General features: G+C 33.5%; 2 pseudogenes; both read left to right on the forward strand.

The window, feature by feature from the left end:
* Positions 1–15,530: 15,530 nt before the first annotated feature.
* LOC145191471 (uncharacterized) lies at positions 15,531–17,164 on the forward strand (annotated as a pseudogene).
* Positions 17,165–18,583: 1,419 nt separating this feature from the next.
* Positions 18,584–19,534, forward strand: LOC149886219 (uncharacterized; annotated as a pseudogene).
* Positions 19,535–20,291: the final 757 nt, after the last annotated feature.

Genomic DNA, 20,291 nt, shown 5'->3' on the forward strand with positions numbered 1-20,291 from the left:
TCCTTTCTCGGTTTCAACGAAAAAAATGGAATGAGCGAAAAAGAAAAAAAGTTTATCGAGACGACTGAAAAAATATCAAAGTTTCTTCGCGAAAAAGTCAAGGAAATGATTCCCACTTTGAAAAAAGGAGGAAGAACGAAAAAAATGACGACAGAGGATCTGTCCATTTTTAAAAACAAATCCGATAATCCACATGCAGCGCCCATTTTTTTCGGAAAATTGTTTACAAAGAAAAGCGAAAAAAACATTGAGGTTTCTTCTTTGTTTTTAAAAAAGGAGAACAAAAAGCTGGTAAAAACAGATCCATTGAAATATGTTCGTCAAAGGTGTTTTGCCGTTGCGTCTTTGAGAATCGAAGGTGTTTTTGTTGGAGCGCAGATCGAGTCCATTCAGGTTAGGATTCCGAAGTGGTCATCGCAAAAAATGCACCTTCAGTTCAAAGCATCATGAGTGATGATTAGGATTTGGGAGAAATGGAATCTGACGAAGAAATGTGAAAACACGAAGAAAAAGTTAGAAAAAAGATAAAATGAGTTAAAAAATTTTCTTTTCATATAAAAAATTCATGCCCCTCACAAGTTTTTTAAAAACGTTTTCTCGGCAGAAAAACACGTCGATTCGAGTTTGGAGATCTCAAAAATGTATTTGGGACACATGAATGAGAGGATAAAAGAGTTGGAGCGATTCAAAGAGTTGGATCGAACCAAAAATTTAGAAAATTTGGTGGAAAGAATCAAAGAGCTGGAAAATTTGGTGGAGACAATCACAAAACTGCAAAAAAAGACATCGCAAAATATTATTGTGACAAAAAAAAAATTGAATCATCCAAATTGTTTTAACATAAATGCGCAACACGAGATTTTTGCCCAAAAAGACATGAAATTTACTGCTCTTTCTCAAACGGCAATATCGTTGTCTGTTGGATTGAGTTTGGACAAAGGAATCGCTGTCGTCACTTTGTTGCATTCGATCAACGAAAAACTAAACTTTTACAAAAACGATGCCATTTTTTCTGAGCCTGTGGAAGACATCGTTTTGGATATAACCAGCAACAGTGTTAATGACGTCATAGTCAAAAAAGGAGAAATGCTTTTCAAAATAAATCACATCGATTCGAATTAAAAAAATCTGTCTTTGTTAAAAAGATGGAGATAATAAAAAAACCTGAAAAAATTTATCCAGTTCTTCCAACCCATCCAGTTCTTCCAACGGTATCAACCGATCCGGCTATTCCATCAGCACCACCCGATGAAGGAGGACACATTTACTGTCTTCAAAAAATAAGCGAGATCCAAAAAGAAATGGAGGATGAAAAAGTGAAAAGAATGGCTTTGAGCAAAAAGTACCATCGAGTGGCAAAAATTATTCGTTTCGTAGACGATGGGTTGCAAACGGTGTGCATTGGTTTGGGGTTTACAGGTATTGCACTTTTGTCAACCGTCGTTGCCACCCCAGTTTCTATTGCGTGCGAGGGGATTGCCGTTGGAATGGGTGCTTTGTCCATTTTTGGAAACTATCAAAACAAAAAAATGATGATTAAGGTTGAAAAGCACAAAAAATTAAAGGTTCTTTCCGAATCAAAATTGAACACGATTAGCGATCACATTTCAAAATCGCTCATGGACGGGTTTGTGAGCAATTCCGAATACGAACTAATCTTCAGCGAGCTTGAAAAATTTAAAACCATAACAAAAGAAATCCGAACAAAAGCAAAAAGCAGCATTGACGAATTGACAAAAGAGTCACTGATCCAAAAAGGAAGAGAAGAAGCCATTCAAGCATTTAACAACCTTTACAAAAAAGGAAAATGAACGCAAACGCAAACGAGTTTTGGTTTTTGTTTAAGTTTTTTTTCTCCGTATTTTAAAAACTGGAGTTCTTCAAAATACAAGACCCAAAAAAGAGAGATGAGATTGTGAAAAATTACATGGCCAACAGGGAGAAGCTTTACAATGAGAGCCTCAACCGGAACGCTTCAGATGCAAACTATCAGACTGATTTGAACAAGTTTTTCAAGCCACTCATCGAGAGCAACGAAAAAGTGAAAAACGAGATAAAGAGCATCGCATACAAAGAGGTTGGAAACACTCCACTGGCTTTGACTTACCCAGAAAGCGAGACGCCTTCTGAAAGCTTAAAAAGTGCTGAAAAAACTTTTGGAAAAATGAATGTTGGAAATATTGCTTTGGAATATTTGTCGAAATACGCAGTCAAAAAATTTTCTGCAGACAGAGTTTTTGGAATCCACGCAAAAGAACGCGGAAAAATGTATATTGGAAACAAAGAAATTTTTGTCGATGAAAACGACATCATTATTGATGGAGAAAAGTACAATGGGACGATAGGTTTTTGGAAGTTATAGGTTTTTGGAAGTTGATCACAAGATCCAGACCTGATATAACAAAGGTAACAAACGAGGATTTGGAAAATTATGAAAAAATACTGGTCGAAAAGCATGCAATGGAGAGAGAAGGGAAACCAACCGTACCAAAAGCTTCGAGAAGCGAAAAGTGGGATAAAATTGTTTCAAAATTTTGGGAAAAAAATTACACAAAAACTTGGGGAACAAAAGGTCGTGGAGTAATCATTATCCCGAGCGATCCAAATGCCCTTGTGCAACGACTTAGTTTGAGCATTGCCGCTGGTCATGCTGGAAATATTGCATCGAGAAACGAAGCTGTGGCTATTTGTGACGAGCTTTTGAGGCAGGGTGAAATCAACAAAGAGGAATACCGATCGATTCAAAAATACATCAAGTCGTAAAACACGATGGCGAATTAAAAAAAATATTTTCTCATTTTTAAAATGCTCATTGTGAACAACAGAAGATATGTAAAAAAAGAACGTCGTCGTCGTCGGAGGGATCATGGACACGTTTAAAAATATTTTGAGGAGAATGATAGCTTTAAACGCATCAAAGTCATCTCTTCATTTATTAAGGAAAGCAGCAGCAAGCGAAATTGGAAGAGAAGCGATCACCGCCGCCAGATCTGCCGGAAAAGAATTGGCCTCTTCGGCCATATCAACTGCCAGAGACGTTGCCATCGATAAAGGGAAAAAAGCGATTGAAAAAGTTTACGCCAAGACGGGGACTGTCAATCCAAACCAATTGACCAGCACAATTTTGAACGAAGCGGAACCCTTTACGCGGCAACAGACAACATTGCTCTGGTGAACAACGCCATTATGTATTTGTTCAGTGACGCCACTTACGAATTATCAGGGCAGCAAGTGGAAAGAGTCATGTACCCAGGTCAGGGAACAACCATGCTTGGATTGGTGAAATATCCTTTCGGTTTTCAGATTACCTATGGTTTGAAACAAATGTGGTACAAAGACACTTCAGCAGCAACTGGAAACGCAGGGTTCAATGTCAGACGAGACCACTTGTTTGCAGACACCACATCCATTGGAGCATTTTCTTTCAGGGTACCTTTAAAGCACATTTTTGCTTTTTGCGAAACTTACAATAAAGCTATTTACGCATTTAGACACACGATCACCTTTACAAATAAAGAATACGACGACGCCATTTACAGAGCGGGAACTGTTGGTACAGGAATGATCGACCTTAAAAAATTCCGACTTTTCATGCCAAGACTTGAAACGAGTATTTTGAAAAAAAACGAATTTTTAAACTTTATGGCAAAGAAAATTTCCGTTCCAGTGGCTTACAAATCAAACAAAGTCAAAAGGCAATCCATTCCAGCTGGTCTCACAGAATTCACCTGGACCCTTGGAAGGATCACGGACAAAGCGTTCCACAATTTATTTTGTTCGGTCTTCAGACAAACAAACCTTCCAGTCAGACCGCAAATCCAGCCGTATTTGATCATTGTGATATCAGCAATTTTTTCGCTACCGTCAATGGTATAAAATATCCGAATTACAATTATGACTTGAATTTTGGAGAAAAGAAAGTGGTTATGGCTTATGAAGATGTATTCTCTTTTGACGAAAAATATTACGGCACAAACGAGCTTGTTTGCCAATCCGGTTTGTCTCTGCTTGAATATATAAAATTGAATCCGTTGTTCTTGATTGACATCACAAAGCAAAAGGAAAGAGTTGTCTCCGAAACGGCTGAATTGGTTTTGAACCTAAAATTGCGAACAGCAGTGCCAGATAGCACCGTTATTTTCGCAGTGACCATTTCCGACAAAGAGCTTAATTTTGTTTCGGACGGAACAAATATGAACGTTGTTTATTAGGCATCGTGAGATTCTTGACAAAAAATTGATTTAAAAAATTTTTTTCTTTTTAAAAACAAAACATGAGAATAACAAAAAGTTATCTGAAAAATTTGCTGAGAGAAAATGGTGTCACAAAAACCTCAAACAATTTGTTGACCTTGATGATGATTGCGGTTGAGAACAATCTCGTAAGCAAAGATTCGCTTTTGGAAGGTGCAAAAGAATGCAGACAGGTGGGTCGACCGAAAATAGAAATAAAAACGAAAACGGAAAATGCGAAAAAACCGATCGATCCAAAATACGAGAGGCTTGGTTCGATTCGAAAAAAACCTGTGTCTGTGAAAACGACCAACGTCGAAACAGGGGAGGTTGTTGAATACGGATCCCTTTACAAAGCGATGAAAAAGACGGGGCATGGCTGGAGATATTTGGAGCGTCGAGATGGAAAAGTGGAAAATGGAATAAGGATTGACATTTTAGGTTCAGAAAAGCTCGAAAATAGAAAAAAAACTCCAAGCCCGAAAAAATGAAAAAAAATTTTTCAATTCTCGGAAAAAAAGAATTGAAAAAATTCTCGGAAAAAAAGAAAAAAAAATTTTTTTCTTGGTATAATAAAAATGGAAAACAAAATGCGAAAAATCAGCAAGCCCGAAAAAATCGGAAAAACCAAAAAAATTGATTTTGAGCTAAATAATTTTCTTGGCAATAAAAAAATGGAAAGCAAAACTGTCAAAGAATTGCGAGAAATTGCCAAAGCTCAAAAATTGAAAAATTATTCAAAGATGCGAAAGGCTGATCTCGTTGAAGCAATAAAAAGCCCGAGACCGGTTCCTGCTCCGCGTCCTGATCCTCGTTCGATCGTCCCGCGTCAAATTGTTCAAAAGCCTGTCATCGCTCCGAAACCATCAATAATTCCACCAAGACCTATCACGTGGAAGCCAGCTCTTCCTCAAAAACCATCCCATTTGCAAAATCCTGCCGTTGCGAATGTTCAAGAGCCGTCGCGTTATATCATTGACGCTCCTGTTCCAAATTCGACTCCAGCGATGACTCCTGGAATTTTTTCAAGGTTTACGACGGCTGTGAAAAATGCGGTTGTCAACAGTTTCAACAGCTTGCTTGAGCTCGTTGATCCGTACGTTCCAGAGCCGGTAAAAAAAAGATTGAAAAATAATAAAATAGAACTAAAAAAAAGAATCGAGTCGCTTCGACCACTCGTGTTCGGAAAACCTCAAATAGATTTTCATTTGACCGATCACGCGCTGAGGCATGTTGCAAAACAATTTTCGCATCAAGTCGAAGGAAAACAAAAGGACGCCTCTGCCTTTTTAGATTTCGCGAAAGACGGAGCGATAAAAATTCTTCAAGAGAATAAAAACAAAAAAGCGAGCATTGTTTTGACTATCGATATGGAGAGCGTCAGCCTTACTACGGGAGAGGAGGTGCATCGAATTGTACCTTTTTTGTCAAAAGCTGGGATTATTTTGGAGTCGACGGATTTGGGAGAATTTTACGAAAAAGCAAAAGATGAGATCCTGGAAAACATGAAAAAATACAACAAAATGGGTTCGATTTGCACAGTGTCCGCCATCTTGAAAATGGACATCAATTTAATTGACTACAGACCCATGGGTGGCCGGTCGTATATCCCTCTCGATGACTTTTTGGCAAGCAAAAAAGCAATCATCAACATGGAGAACGAAGACAATTAACGCTTCAAGTGGTGCGTCACCAGGGCGTTGAACATGAAAGAAAAACACGGAGAAAGGATTGACAAAGACTTGATTGAAAAATCAAAAAAAATAGATTGGGAGGGGATTGATTTTCCGACCAAACTCAATCAAATCAAAAAATTTGAAAAAAATAATCCAGAAATAAGCGTCAACGTTTTCGGGTACGAAAAAAAATCCATACACCCTTTGCAAATATCGAAATGCTTGAACAGAAAGCATGAAATAGATTTGCTGCTTGTTTCAGACGGAAAAAAAAATCATTATTGTCTGATCAAAAATCTGAGTCGACTCATTTCATCCCAAGCATCCAACAGAAACGGAAAAAAATATTTTTGCAGAAATTGCTTGCAGGGGATGAAAAGCGAGGATGATCTTTCAAAACATTCGACCAATTGAAGAGAGTACAGCGCAGCACGAATGGATCTTCCTCCAAAAAATTCGTTCATGAAATTTGAGCACATAGAAAGGTCGATGAGGGTTCCATTCATAGTTTACGCGGATTTGGAAAGTTTTATCAAAACGATGGACTCATGCGAACAAAACCCAGACCAGTCGTACACCAAAAAATTTCAAAGACACGTTCCGAGCTCCTTTGCCTTTCACATCAAATGTTTTGACGAAACCATTTATAACAGTGGGCCCACAATATCCGTGTCGGAAAGCGAGGATGACGACATTGGCGAATTTTTTGTCTGCGAGTTGGAAAAAGAAATAAAAAAAGTATATGGAAGGATCGAAAGAAAAAATATGGTTCTCACAAAGGAGGATGAAAATAGTTTCAAATCCACGACGGTTTGTCACATTTGCGAAGAAAAAATTCTCGATACAGAAAAGGTTCACGATCACTGTCATTTTACTGGAAAATATCGAGGAGCGGCTCACAACGAATGCAATCTAAAATACAAAACGCCAAAATTTATTCCTGTCGTTTTTCACAATCTGTCAGGCTACGACTGTCATTTGTTTATCAAAAAATTGGGTGAAGAAATAACCTGCATTCCATGCAACGAGGAAAAATACATCAGTTTCTCGAAAAAAATCACAGTGGCAGAGTACATTGGGAAAGATGGAAAACCCAAAGAAAAAAAAATTGAATTGAGGTTCATCGACAGTTTTAAATTCCTTTCCTTCGGTTTGGATGCTTTGTCAAAAAATTTACAGCCAGAAGAGTTCAAAAACCTCGCAAAATATTTTAAAGGAGAAAAATTTGATTTGCTTCGAAAAAAAGGCGTTTACCCTTACGATTGGGTGGATGGATTCGATAAGTTTCATGAAACGCAATTGACTCCAAAAGAAGCGTTTTTCTCAAAACTCAGACACAAGGAAATAAGCGATGAAAATTACGCGCATGCGCAAACGGTTTGGAACGTGTTTCAATGCAAAACGTTCAGAGATTATCACGATTTGTACAACGTGTCGGACGTTTTGATTCTGGCGGACGTCTTTGAAAATTTCAGGGACGTTTGCATTAAAAATTACAAGCTCGACCCAGCCTGGTATTACACGTCTCCAGGGTGGGCTCGGGACGCTTGTTTGAAACTGACAAAAATAAAATTGGAATTGTTGAGTGACCCTGACATGCTTCGAATGATCCGAATAGGGGCTCGTGGAGGTATAAGCATGATCTCCAACCGGCATGGAAAACCGAACAACAAATACATGGGTGACTCATACAATCCAAGTCAACCATCAAAATTCATTCAATACTTGGACGCCAACAATTTGTACGGATGGGCAATGTGCGAACCTCTTCCCACTCACGGTTTCGAATGGATGGCAGAAGACGAACTGTCCGATTGGAGAACGGTTCCTTGTATTTTGGAGGTTGATTTGGATTATCCTGAAAGCCTTCACGATGAACACAACAATTATCCGTTGGCACCCGAGAGAATGAAAATTGGAAAAGTGGATAAGCTCGTTCCAAATTTAAACGACAAAACCAATTATGTCCTTCACTGTGAAAACCTGAAATTGTACGAACGATTGGGAATGAAAATTTCAAAGGTGCACAGAGGTATAAAATTTGAACAACGGGATTGGATGAAACCGTACATTGACCTCAACACCGAATTGAGAACAAAAGCCACCAGCGAGTTTGAGAAAGAATTTTTCAAGCTGATGAACAATTCGGTGTTTGGAAAAACCATGGAGAACATTGAAAAAAGAGTGGACGTGAGACTGGTGACAGAAAAGGAAAAGGCAATAAAATTATCGGCAAAACCAAACTACGACCGACAAACGATTTTCGACGAAAACTTGATTGCCGTTCACATGAAAAGGACAAAAAATTTTTACAACAAACCAATTTTTTTGGGTATGTCCATTTTGGATTTGAGCAAAACCTTAATGTTCGAGTTCCACTATGATTACAACAAAAAAAAATATCCAAGCAAAGCAAAGCTGTTGATGACAGACACGGACTCGCTGGTTTACGATATAAAAACGGACGACTTTTACAAAGACATTTCCGATGATGTCGAAAATAAATTCGACACAAGCGATTTTAGCAAAAGCCATCCAGCCATTCAAAGCGCCGGGTTCAAAGTTGGCTTAAACAAAAAGGTCATTGGGATGTTCCAAGACGAAACCGGAGGAAAAGAGATTGAAGAGTTTGTCGGCCTCCGATCAAAATTGTACTCTTACAAAATACATCAAGAAAAACAAGAAAAAAAATGCAAAAAATGCAAAGGTGTGGCAACAAAGGTCGTCGAAAAATACATTACCCACGACGATTACAAAAAATGCCTCGAAACCAAAAAAGAAAAAGTAAACAAAATGAACGTCATCCGATCCCATTTGCACGACGTTTACACGGAAGAAATCAACGAAACTCTCTCAGCTCCGACGACGACAAAAGAATCATTTTGGAAGATGGAATACACACGTTGGCTTATGGTCACTACAAAAAAAGACCTTGTACTTATTCGGTCGATAAACCTTGTTTCGACTTGATCGATTATGATAAGTTTTTCGGTCCAGAGACATAGCCAGAGACAGAACCCGAGGAATAGACAAAAAGGTAAGTGACAAAAATGAGGAGGAAAAATAAAAAAAAGGAAAAAAAATGAACAAAATAAAAAAATGAACAAAATAAAAAAATGAACAAAATAAAAAAATGAACAAAATAAAAAAATGAACAAAATAAAAAAATGAACAAAATAAAAAAATGAACAAAATAAAAAAATGAACAAAATAAAAAAATGAACAAAATAAAAAAATGAACAAAATAAAAAAATGAACAAAATAAAAAAATGAACAAAATAAAAAAATGAACAAAATAAAAAAATGAACAAAATAAAAAAATGAACAAAATAAAAAAATGAACAAAATAAAAAAATGAACAAAATAAAAAAATGAACAAAATAAAAAAATGAACAAAATAAAAAAATGAACAAAATAAAAAAATGAACAAAATAAAAAAATGAACAAAATAAAAAAATGAACAAAATAAAAAAATGAACAAAATAAAAAAATGAACAAAATAAAAAAATGAACAAAATAAAAAAATGAACAAAATAAAAAAATGAACAAAATAAAAAAATGAACAAAATAAAAAAATGAACAAAATAAAAAAATGAACAAAATAAAAAAATGAACAAAATAAAAAAATGAACAAAATAAAAAAATGAACAAAATAAAAAAATGAACAAAATAAAAAAATGAACAAAATAAAAAAATGAACAAAATAAAAAAATGAACAAAATAAAAAAATGAACAAAATAAAAAAATGAACAAAATAAAAAAATGAACAAAATAAAAAAATGAACAAAATAAAAAAATGAACAAAATAAAAAAATGAACAAAATAAAAAAATGAACAAAATAAAAAAATGAACAAAATAAAAAAATGAACAAAATAAAAAAATGAACAAAATAAAAAAATGAACAAAATAAAAAAATGAACAAAATAAAAAAATGAACAAAATAAAAAAATGAACAAAATAAAAAAATGAACAAAATAAAAAAATGAACAAAATAAAAAAATGAACAAAATAAAAAAATGAACAAAATAAAAAAATGAACAAAATAAAAAAATGAACAAAATAAAAAAATGAACAAAATAAAAAAATGAACAAAATAAAAAAATGAACAAAATAAAAAAATGAACAAAATAAAAAAATGAACAAAATAAAAAAATGAACAAAATAAAAAAATGAACAAAATAAAAAAATGAACAAAATAAAAAAATGAACAAAATAAAAAAATGAACAAAATAAAAAAATGAACAAAATAAAAAAATGAACAAAATAAAAAAATGAACAAAATAAAAAAATGAACAAAATAAAAAAATGAACAAAATAAAAAAATGAACAAAATAAAAAAATGAACAAAATAAAAAAATGAACAAAATAAAAAAATGAACAAAATAAAAAAATGAACAAAATAAAAAAATGAACAAAATAAAAAAATGAACAAAATAAAAAAATGAACAAAATAAAAAAATGAACAAAATAAAAAAATGAACAAAATAAAAAAATGAACAAAATGATCAATGTGGAAGGAGTTATTTTACCGAACGTGGCTTTGACCAATTTTCAATTGATGGAAGCAGCAAAAAAACTAAAAATAAAAAATTTTCGAGGAGTTTTTGTCAGAGACATATTGCCAAAAAAACCGAGAAAAAAAGAATGCGGGATTATCATTACCGGGGATTCGAGCACTGGAGGGTTTCATTGGGTGTGCTGGTATAAAGACGGAGACGCAAAGTTCAGCTTTAACTCTTACGCTCAACCCCCTCTCGTCGAGCTCGTCGATTATTTAAAAACCCCTGTCTTTTACAACAGCGAAAGGGTTCAATTTGGAAACACGTCTTATAGCGGTCACTTGTGTCTTTACGTCTTGAAAAAATGTGAAGAGGGAAACAGCTTTCAAGACGTTGTCAACACCCTTTGGTGATTGCAGATTCGCTTGCGAATTAAAAAATTTTTTTACCCTTTTAAAAAATGATTGACAAATTCAACAGAAACGAGTTCAGGGCTTATTTAGAAAATCTTACAGCAGACTCAACAAGCAACGTTTATATCAAAACGGATGGATCCAGCACCATCACTGCAGACATTGATTTTAACTCACAAAAAATCATCAACCAGGCAGAACCAACCAACTCGCACGACGCCGCCACAAAAAATTACGTGGACACGCATTCGACAGGAGGAGGAACTGGAACGGTGATTGGAGCTGCGGACTTGGATTTAAATTTTCACAAAGCCATCAATTTGAACGAACCGACAAATGCGCAAGACGCTGCGACAAAAAGTTACGTCGATGTTTTGTTAAAAAAATCCAACTTTTTAGGGCTTGTTCCAAATTCAAGCTTTTCGTCCTTAGGATTAAAATCGCAAACGGTAGCATCAGCAGCCACGACAACAGTTTTCACTTACTCGGACGGACCTGGTGTTCTAGGAATGCTATGGTTGGCTCTCAGTGGAAACTTTCCTGGAAATGTTTTCATTCGAATATTTACAGATGGCGAGATTAACGTTGGAAATTATTCAGAAACTACGGAAGGAATAGGAGTGGACAACACTGGACTTGCTTGCGACTTGCTTTTTTCTCCCATCGGCGGACCTTTTTACGCCAATTCTTTGCAAGGATGCTACGTTTTAAGCAACACTTTGTTGGGAGGATATTTTACTCTTGGCATGCCGTTCAGGACAAACGTCAGCATCCAATTGGTCAACAAAAATACCTCTACAATCACTTACTGGATTTAGCCTCTCATTTCCACATACATCTCCCTCCCTCCTTTCCTTTCATCCGTTAAATTGTACTGCAAGACCTCAGATATTTAAACACCACCTGTTTTGCTTGACACAACTGGAAAAGGAAATGGAGTTTTTCTAAAATACATCAGAATTCACATCATCGGCGCTTCTGGAAGCTGGTGGGAATCGAGAGTCAGAATGTACGACGGTAATTTACCTCCTGGAAACGGAACCGTTCTCAGTCCTTGGACACCTTATAATACAAACAATTATACTACTTTTTCTGGATATGACGGTAACAGCAAATGCATCTTTTCATCGTCTGGATTGGAAGATTTTTATTTGTCTTCTTGGAACGGATCAAACGTATTCTCGTTCAACAACACATCGACTGGACTGCTGTTACAATCCAGCTCAACCATCGGATCCACCACCACCATTTCCTTTTACAGAAATTTTGCAAATGCAGACTCCATGCCCAGCGTCGCAGCCGGAAGAAGGCTCGTCGTCACTCTCAACTCCGGCGACGCGCAAGTCGGTCAATCCGGAAGCTTTAACTTTCTTCTCGAACAACCGTATTATTACGCCTAATTCACAAGATTTAAACACCTTTACAAAAATTAAAGCTTTTTTTTCATTACGCGTGTTTATCACGTCATGAAAAAATGTTTTCCCGTCAACTTCATCGTCATCTTCGCCACCCCTCACCCTCGTCAAAAATTTTCATCTCAGAAAAAAATTTTTCAACCCGCGATTATACAAAAAATCATTTTTGGCTCAGAAAATTTTCAACCCCGCGATTATACAAAAAATTCATAACGGAGATGAAAAATGGTTTTGTCCCAGAACTCTCCTTTTATAGTAGTTCCTTTTACTAACTTTTTCAGTAAATGACATGTTCTTTAATGTTACAAAAAAATTAAAATGAATAAATTACGTTTTACACTGTTTAAAATACTCCAAATAATATGAAACTTCAATCAAAGCAAAAAGCACACACACCAATTTGACAGGAATGGCTCTTGGGTTTAATGGTAAGTGCTGCCACCATACGGGAATATTTTCAAAATATGTCAGGCAAGAATAAGTAAATGACTTTACCGAGCAGTGCTGCTCATAGTGTGAGCAAAACCTAATCCCAGAAGTCAGTAAGTGATGTTACAAATCTTAGCCTGTTCTATTTTGATCTTAGGAGCACTTACATTTATTTTGACTATGAAAAAGAGTAATTTATCCTTATAATATCACTCACAAGCTTTTAACAGACGAAGATATTGACCAAATGATGACAAATATCAAAAAATATCATTTTACGAAAAAATCTAGTTACCAATTTCTGTTAGCAACCCGACGATGTATATATAAATATATTTTCCATGACTAATGAAGCCACATCAGTTTACAATTACATTTTCCTTCATACAATTTGCTTAAGCATATTTGCCTTGTTAAATTTATTTAAATAAAAATTTAATTTTATACTAGTATATTGATAAAATACATTCAATATATACACTAGAAATGGACATAGATTGTAATGATTGTTAAATGTATGCATTAGTTTTACATTTTATGAAATTGGAAATTTGAGAAGTCCTGTTATAAATTGTTATCTATATTGTTATGTTATGTATAAAAAAGGATGTAATAAATGCTGTTATGTAATAAAACTATGACACAAATTCAATACAAATATTGAATGCTGTCTTTTAGGCTTGTACTCTAGTTTTGTCAACAGATTTAAGGTTACTATTAAATTAAAGTAATAAATTTAAAAATGTTAACGATTGAGTGCTAAATGAAACATAAAAAATTACCAAAAAGATGTATTCAAACTTTTAATTTAGATTTGATTCAATTCAAAATGGAAAACAAATTACATTTAGATGATATAGTTAAGTTGCTGATGAAGGTCAAAAACAGAATGATGTTATAAAGCCTCAAATTCAATGTCTTTGACAACAACAAAATGCTATTTTAATCATTTTGAGTTACAGATTGTCACAGGTTATCCCAAATTGCCTGAAAATATAATTTTACAATTGCAAACATTTAAACAGGTGCAAAATTTTTAAAAGAAATTGCGACAGTCCATGTTAGACAAGTTGTAGATAGTAAGTTTTTTGTTCTAATGACAAACTTTAACTACTTTTTCTTTAAGTTTAAGTTATGTATTATGTTTAGACACAATATCTTGGTCTTCAAGGAGGTGTTACTTTGAAAGAGAATGTCAGACGAATAATGAAAATGGTCATTACTGATGATTTGGTAAACAGTTTTAATTTCATGGGCCATGGAAATAAACATGCTTTTTCGGTCCTCCTGCTAAAGGACATCGTTTGTGGTCAGTATGTAGTTGTATGTATATATTTGAGTAAACTGAAAAAAGTTGCTATTATTGTTTGAAAAAGAGTGTTTTTGTGAAAGAAGACTTTAGTTTTTAAGTAGTTAAGTGACATTTGTCTTGCAAAACTAGTATCTTGTAATCAAATAGTTCCGTTAAAATGCTTATCAGTGTTTAAGTTCTTTTTTAATAACATTTATTAAAAATCAATTTATAAATATCTAAATTCATGTGCAAGCATAGAACCAACAAAAATTATTTTAGAGTGCTCGCGCCACTGACTCGTGGTTTTTTCAGATATACAAACCATTACATCCCAGCTTTAAAAATGGTATTGAAAAAATACAATGGAAACAACATGGTAATGAGTGCTAAAGTTTCAACTTTCACAAAATTTAGTTAATTTTAGGGTTAAATTTTATGGAATTTATTTATGGTCTTTTGGCTTCAATTATTTTTTTAAAATAATTGAAAGTGAAAAATTTCCTTAGTATAAGTTGTAAAGCAATGGCATACATAACTTGATATGCTGATTTGTGACAGGTTATTATTCTTTTTAGTATTTTTTGAAATGAAATTAGTATTGATATTGTATATATTGACTGCTTTGCATAGAATATTTACATATTATACAGATTCTGTGCGTCCAAATCCCATGACAAAGGAAGCCAAAAACTCTAAAATAGAGTCAGCTATAAAAACATGGCTGCGTGTTTCATCTGATAGAGGTGGAGGTCGTAAAAGGCGAGAGGAGACCAAGAAACAGTTGCCTGGGATATATGCAGAGGATTTTTTTAAGCAATAACTATAAAGCTTTGATAAAATTCCCATTTTTTATGTTTGAGGTGTTATTTTTGTTTATTCTTCTAGGGTTGCAAAGCATGCAAAACCTGCAACAAATGATGCAAAAAATGCGTAATGCAAAATATCTAAAAATAGCACAATTTGATACATACTTACATGCATACATACATACATACATACATACATACATACATACATACATACATACATACATACATACATACATACATACATACATACATACATACATACATACATACATACATACATACATACATACATACATACATACATACATACATACATACATACATACATACATACATACATACATACATACATACATACATACATATGTATATATATATATATATATATATATATATATATATATATATATATATATATATATATATATATATATATATATATATATATATATATATATATTTGCACACACACATACATTAATATTTATCAATTTAAGCTATTTTTAGATAATTTGTTTAAATGTATTTTTACTAACTTTTGAATTAAACATAAATGAGGGGCTCAGCGGAAAAGTGGTCTAAGCCACATTTTTGAAATTTTCTGCATAATCACTGCAAACTGTACATTGAGTATGTAGTTTGTTGTGGAAAAAGTGCCAAACCCCAAAGTCCATCCATACTGTGCTACTACCTATAATCATATTTACTTTAACAGAAAAATAAAATTTGAATTGTGGAAAAGTTGCCGATCCAACAATTAACATGGCGAAAATGAGCTGCTCAGATTTGGAAGAGTTTCTAATGAAAAGTGATTGTGATGATTCAGATGCAGATAACAACACTTCTTTAGAGGATGATGTTAGCGAAGGTATGTATATAATTAATGCAGTATCAAGATATACTTTTCATTGAGTTTATCATACAATAACATAGTTTCTAGCCTCAATGTTGTTTAGGCAGGTTTTCCTCTTCTAGTTTTTCAAAACTGACATGCACTTTTTTATTTCAATTTCAAGTCATGGGGATCAATATGTTGAAGAAAATGCAAGACCTATATCTATACTAACAGGAGTTAATGGTATGTACAATTTGTCTAAGACTAAATAGGCTTATAAAAGGAATTTTTTAGTCCTATTGATATGGCCTAGGACTGATTATTTACATTGGTGTTAGGTCTAGCATTAGACTAGCTAGGGCCATTTAGTTTGTTTTGTGAGGAATTCTTTTCTTGTTAAAAAATAATTTTTACCTAACATTTTCATTGCAGATTCAAATGTTAACCTTGTTGGAGAAGTAGGGGAGGACGACAGCTTTTCCCAGGAAGTACAAGGAGAAACCCATAGTCATAGACATAGTCGTAAGCGAGTTGCCCATCCAGAACTACACAAAAGAAATATTTTGAAACAGAAAAGGTCAACAGGGAAGGGATATGTTACATCAAAGGGCAAAGTAGTTGAACCAAAGATTTTTATTAACAAAGATTGTGGTTGCAATCTAGAGTGCAGCAGTAAAATAACAGTTGCTCGCCGTAATCAAACTTTTTCTAACTTTTACACCATGAACTGGGATTTAAAAAACGCCTTTGTGATGGGTTCTGTTGATGTAAAAGAAAAACACAGGACGTATACTGTATCAAATAACTCCCGTAGGGCAAATAGTCTTTCCTATAAACTAACTGATGAATGTGGAAATGTTAAAAAGATTTGCAAAACTTACTTCAAAGACACATTGCAGATTCCTGATGGGACAATAACAAATATTTTAGCAAGGAAAAAAACAGATGGTACACCTATCGAAGATCGCAAAGGTAAATCGGCGCCACAAAATAAAAGTAGTGATGAAGACACAGAATATCTTCAAAGATTTATTCGCTTATTTCCAACGTACCAATCTCACTATAGCAGAAAAGACAACCAGTACAGAAAATATTTGCCTCCAACTTTACGAATGTCAACGATGTACGAGAAATATATTTGCAATTGCAATGAAAATGATCGCACCCCACTTTCAAATTTTGTATTTCGACGCATATTCAATACAAATTTCAATTTACATTTTCACCATCCGCAATCAGATACATGTCAAAAATGTGATCTATTTAACAATAAAATCAGGTGTCTTTCAGAGGGTGAAGAAAAGAACACTTTTAGGAGGGAACTTATTATTCATCAAGAGGTGGCTGAAAAGGCAAAAGAAAAAATGAAAGAAGATACACTAGATGCACATACAAATCCAAACAAGAGGGTATTAGTTTTCGACTTACAAAAAACTCTACCGACACCAGTGCTTAGTACAGGAATAGCCTACTATTAAAGGCAAATGTGGACTTACAATCTTGGAATCCACGATGAAAACTTAAAGACAGGTTTTATGTATGTATGGAGTGAGGAACAAGCATCCAGAGGTACTCAAGAGATAAATTCGTGTATCCTCGAGCATGTTTTTCGACACATACCACAAACTGTGACCCATTTAATATTGTATAGCGATAGTTGCGGTGGACAAAATCGTAATATAAAAATGTTTCTTATGTTACAATATATTTTGCACAAATCTCCATTTCTGAAAACCATTGAACAGAAATTTTTTGTACCAGGGCATAGTTTTTCCTCCTGCGACCGAGACTTTGCTGTGATTAAAAAAGCCAAAAAAAGGAAGGACCAAATTTTTGTTCCAGATCATTGGATAGACCTTATTAAAAATGCAAAGAAGAGGGCCCCAATATTTATCGTAAGAAAAATGGAGACCCATGAATTTCTCAGTACAAAATCATCGGAGAGTGGGATAACCAATAGAAAAAAATTAACAAATGGCGAAAAAATTTCATGGCTAAAGACATGCTGGATAAACTTGGAAAAAGGATCATCACGCTCATTTCAAATGAAGCAAACACATTTAGAAAGTGATACATTCATGTTGCTGGACGTAACAAAGTCCTGGACGGCCATCTACCACTATCAATGTTGAACTTGAGCCCTTGTACCCCAATGGTAGAAAACTCACAAGAGAAAAGCTAAGTGATCTTATTGAGCTAATACAATTCATACAACCTGTCCATCATCCCTATTATCTTGCTCTTAAAGGTGACGAGGAGGCAACTGATTTGGGTCTAACAGATGATTCTGGTGACGAAGACATAAATTAGTGCATGCTACATATATAAAAGAATCATTAACAAGTCATAAACAAAACATCCATTTAGCTTAACCAACTCTATTAACAATATTTTAAAAATTTTGAAGAGGCAAAGTTGCTTAACATTTTTGTTATCACAGAACACAGTAATATAGTGTCCTAATTTTTTAGTAGATATACCAGTGTATTTTTTCACCTGTCTTCATAATAAAAACTATTTTTCTGATAATGATACTTTTGCCTGTTATTTTTAAAAATATCCTTAAAGTCTTTTACAGTTTACTAAAAATGAAGTAATTGTGGCCTAGGCAACTTTTCCGCTGAGTCCTTTAAATATAAGTGTGTGTGCTTTTACAATATTTTTGTATTTAGTTGTTGTAACGAAGGAATTAATATCACAGAACTCTTTTTAAGGTGGTAGTACACCAATAAAAGTGAAAAAAAAATTTTTTTTTTACTTTTATAATTTAACCAATATAATCATCGTAGATTTCGAATTTTTATTTGATTTAGTTAAATAAAAAAAGCTTCACATGTTAAAACTTGTTTATAATATATCGGTATAAAATATTTTTTATTTTCCACCTAGCAACGCTTTGTTTATTCCGTTGTTATGCGCTTCAGAAACAAGTTAAACCATAAAAAAAGCCATGATATACTTACCTTGTCAACTCTTTTAAGTGCAAAGTTGTAGACTGCAACGACTTCTTGCTAATTAGTTTAGTATGATGGCTTTATTGACGTAATTCGCTTGTTGTTTCTAGCTGCATTCAAACTTTATTATTTATGCTATGGTATATCTTTTATCTTTTTAAAGTAAAAATAATATGGGTGAATCAAAGAGAAAACAATTATCAAACAGAATATACAATAATAAAAAAGTAAAACTTCGTGGAAACAGATATACAAAGATTTCTTCTTCAGAAACGAAAACTTTATCTTTTGTTAAATCTGCTACACATTCTGCTTCTTCAAAAAAATTAAATATTGCTGATAAAGATTTTCAAGATTTTTAAAGTACAGATTTTAACTTTGTTATGAACTTTAGTCTGTTGGAAAACGTTATATCGATACTAAAATGCCCGAATTTATGTGAAGATAATGTTTATTTAATGTTTGATTCCTCCTAAAAGTATGGGTTAAGTATTGGTTTAAAAATATGTTGTAACAGTTGCAATTGGAAAACTGAGTTATTTTCATCTGCTACATTTTGTAAAATAAATTTAATTGAACAATAAGAGCCTAGTAAAAGCATATGTAGTGGACAAAAACCATTTGATATTAACACACGTGTCATTGTGGCTTTTCGTGAAATGGGTAAAAGGTTATCATCATCAGAAAAATTTTGTTGAATAATGAATATGAAGCCACCTATGAACAAAAAAAGCTACAATAAAACTTTATATAAACTGTTAGATGTTTATCAGAGTTTAGTTGACCAGAACATGAAAAATGCTGCTAATGAATTAATCCCTGCAGGTGAAACATCAAGAGATATTATGTGTAGCTTTGATGGTTCATGGCAAAAGCGTGGTTTTACTTCAAATAATCGAGTTGTTTCTGCAATTTCAGTTTAAAGTGGTAAATGTATTGACTTTCAAATAGAAACAAAAACATGTAAATTATGTTAATTGATAAGCTTAAAATAACAGTAGGTTGAAATCTACATAACTTTTGTCTTATAAATGACTCAAAGCGCATTTCTAAAGCAGAAAAACGATGTACAAGTATAGTGAAATAAGGATGCAAGAAACTAGGAGCTATACAAAAAGGTTTTTGTGATCAAAGCGAAACATTAGAAGGTGCAGTTTATGGAAGTGGGGAGTTTTGAACAATTTTTTTTTGTTTTTATTTTTAAATTGAGTTTTTCTCAAAATCATCTTTTATAGCCTGGCGACGGAGATATTTTTCAAACCGATAACCGATTTGATCTAAAATTTGGCATATTTGTTTGTAACACATGTATTTGCAACCTCTACTAGAATTATGTTTACAGCTAATTGTGTTCTGCTTTTGTGAGTGATTTTGTGTTCTCAAATATCACCAAAACTTCCAAATATGACTAAAATGCATATATTTTGACTTTTTTTGCTCAAAATCCAAAACTTTTAGTGTATGTTGTAATTGCTGAAGTAAAGGATCACAAGCCAAAATTTCAGTTCAAATTTATTTACGGTTGCTGAAAAAACCCTGTCGCCAGTTATTCATTTTTAGGCTTTTGTCTATCAATAATTATGCGCATAATTAATTTTTTAAAATTTTAAAATGTTTACTTTTATTTTAATCATATTATATATGTTATGCACTATTATAGATTGAAAAAAAAGTTGAAATACAAGATTTTTTTTTAATGGTATACTACCACCTTAAAGTTAGCGATTGCTTAAA

Source organism: Hydra viridissima, unplaced genomic scaffold, assembly GCF_058129835.1.
Source record: "Hydra viridissima isolate aposymbiotic clone 2 unplaced genomic scaffold, HvirCarnegie_v1 scaffold_7, whole genome shotgun sequence".
NCBI lineage: Eukaryota > Metazoa > Cnidaria > Hydrozoa > Anthoathecata > Hydridae > Hydra > Hydra viridissima.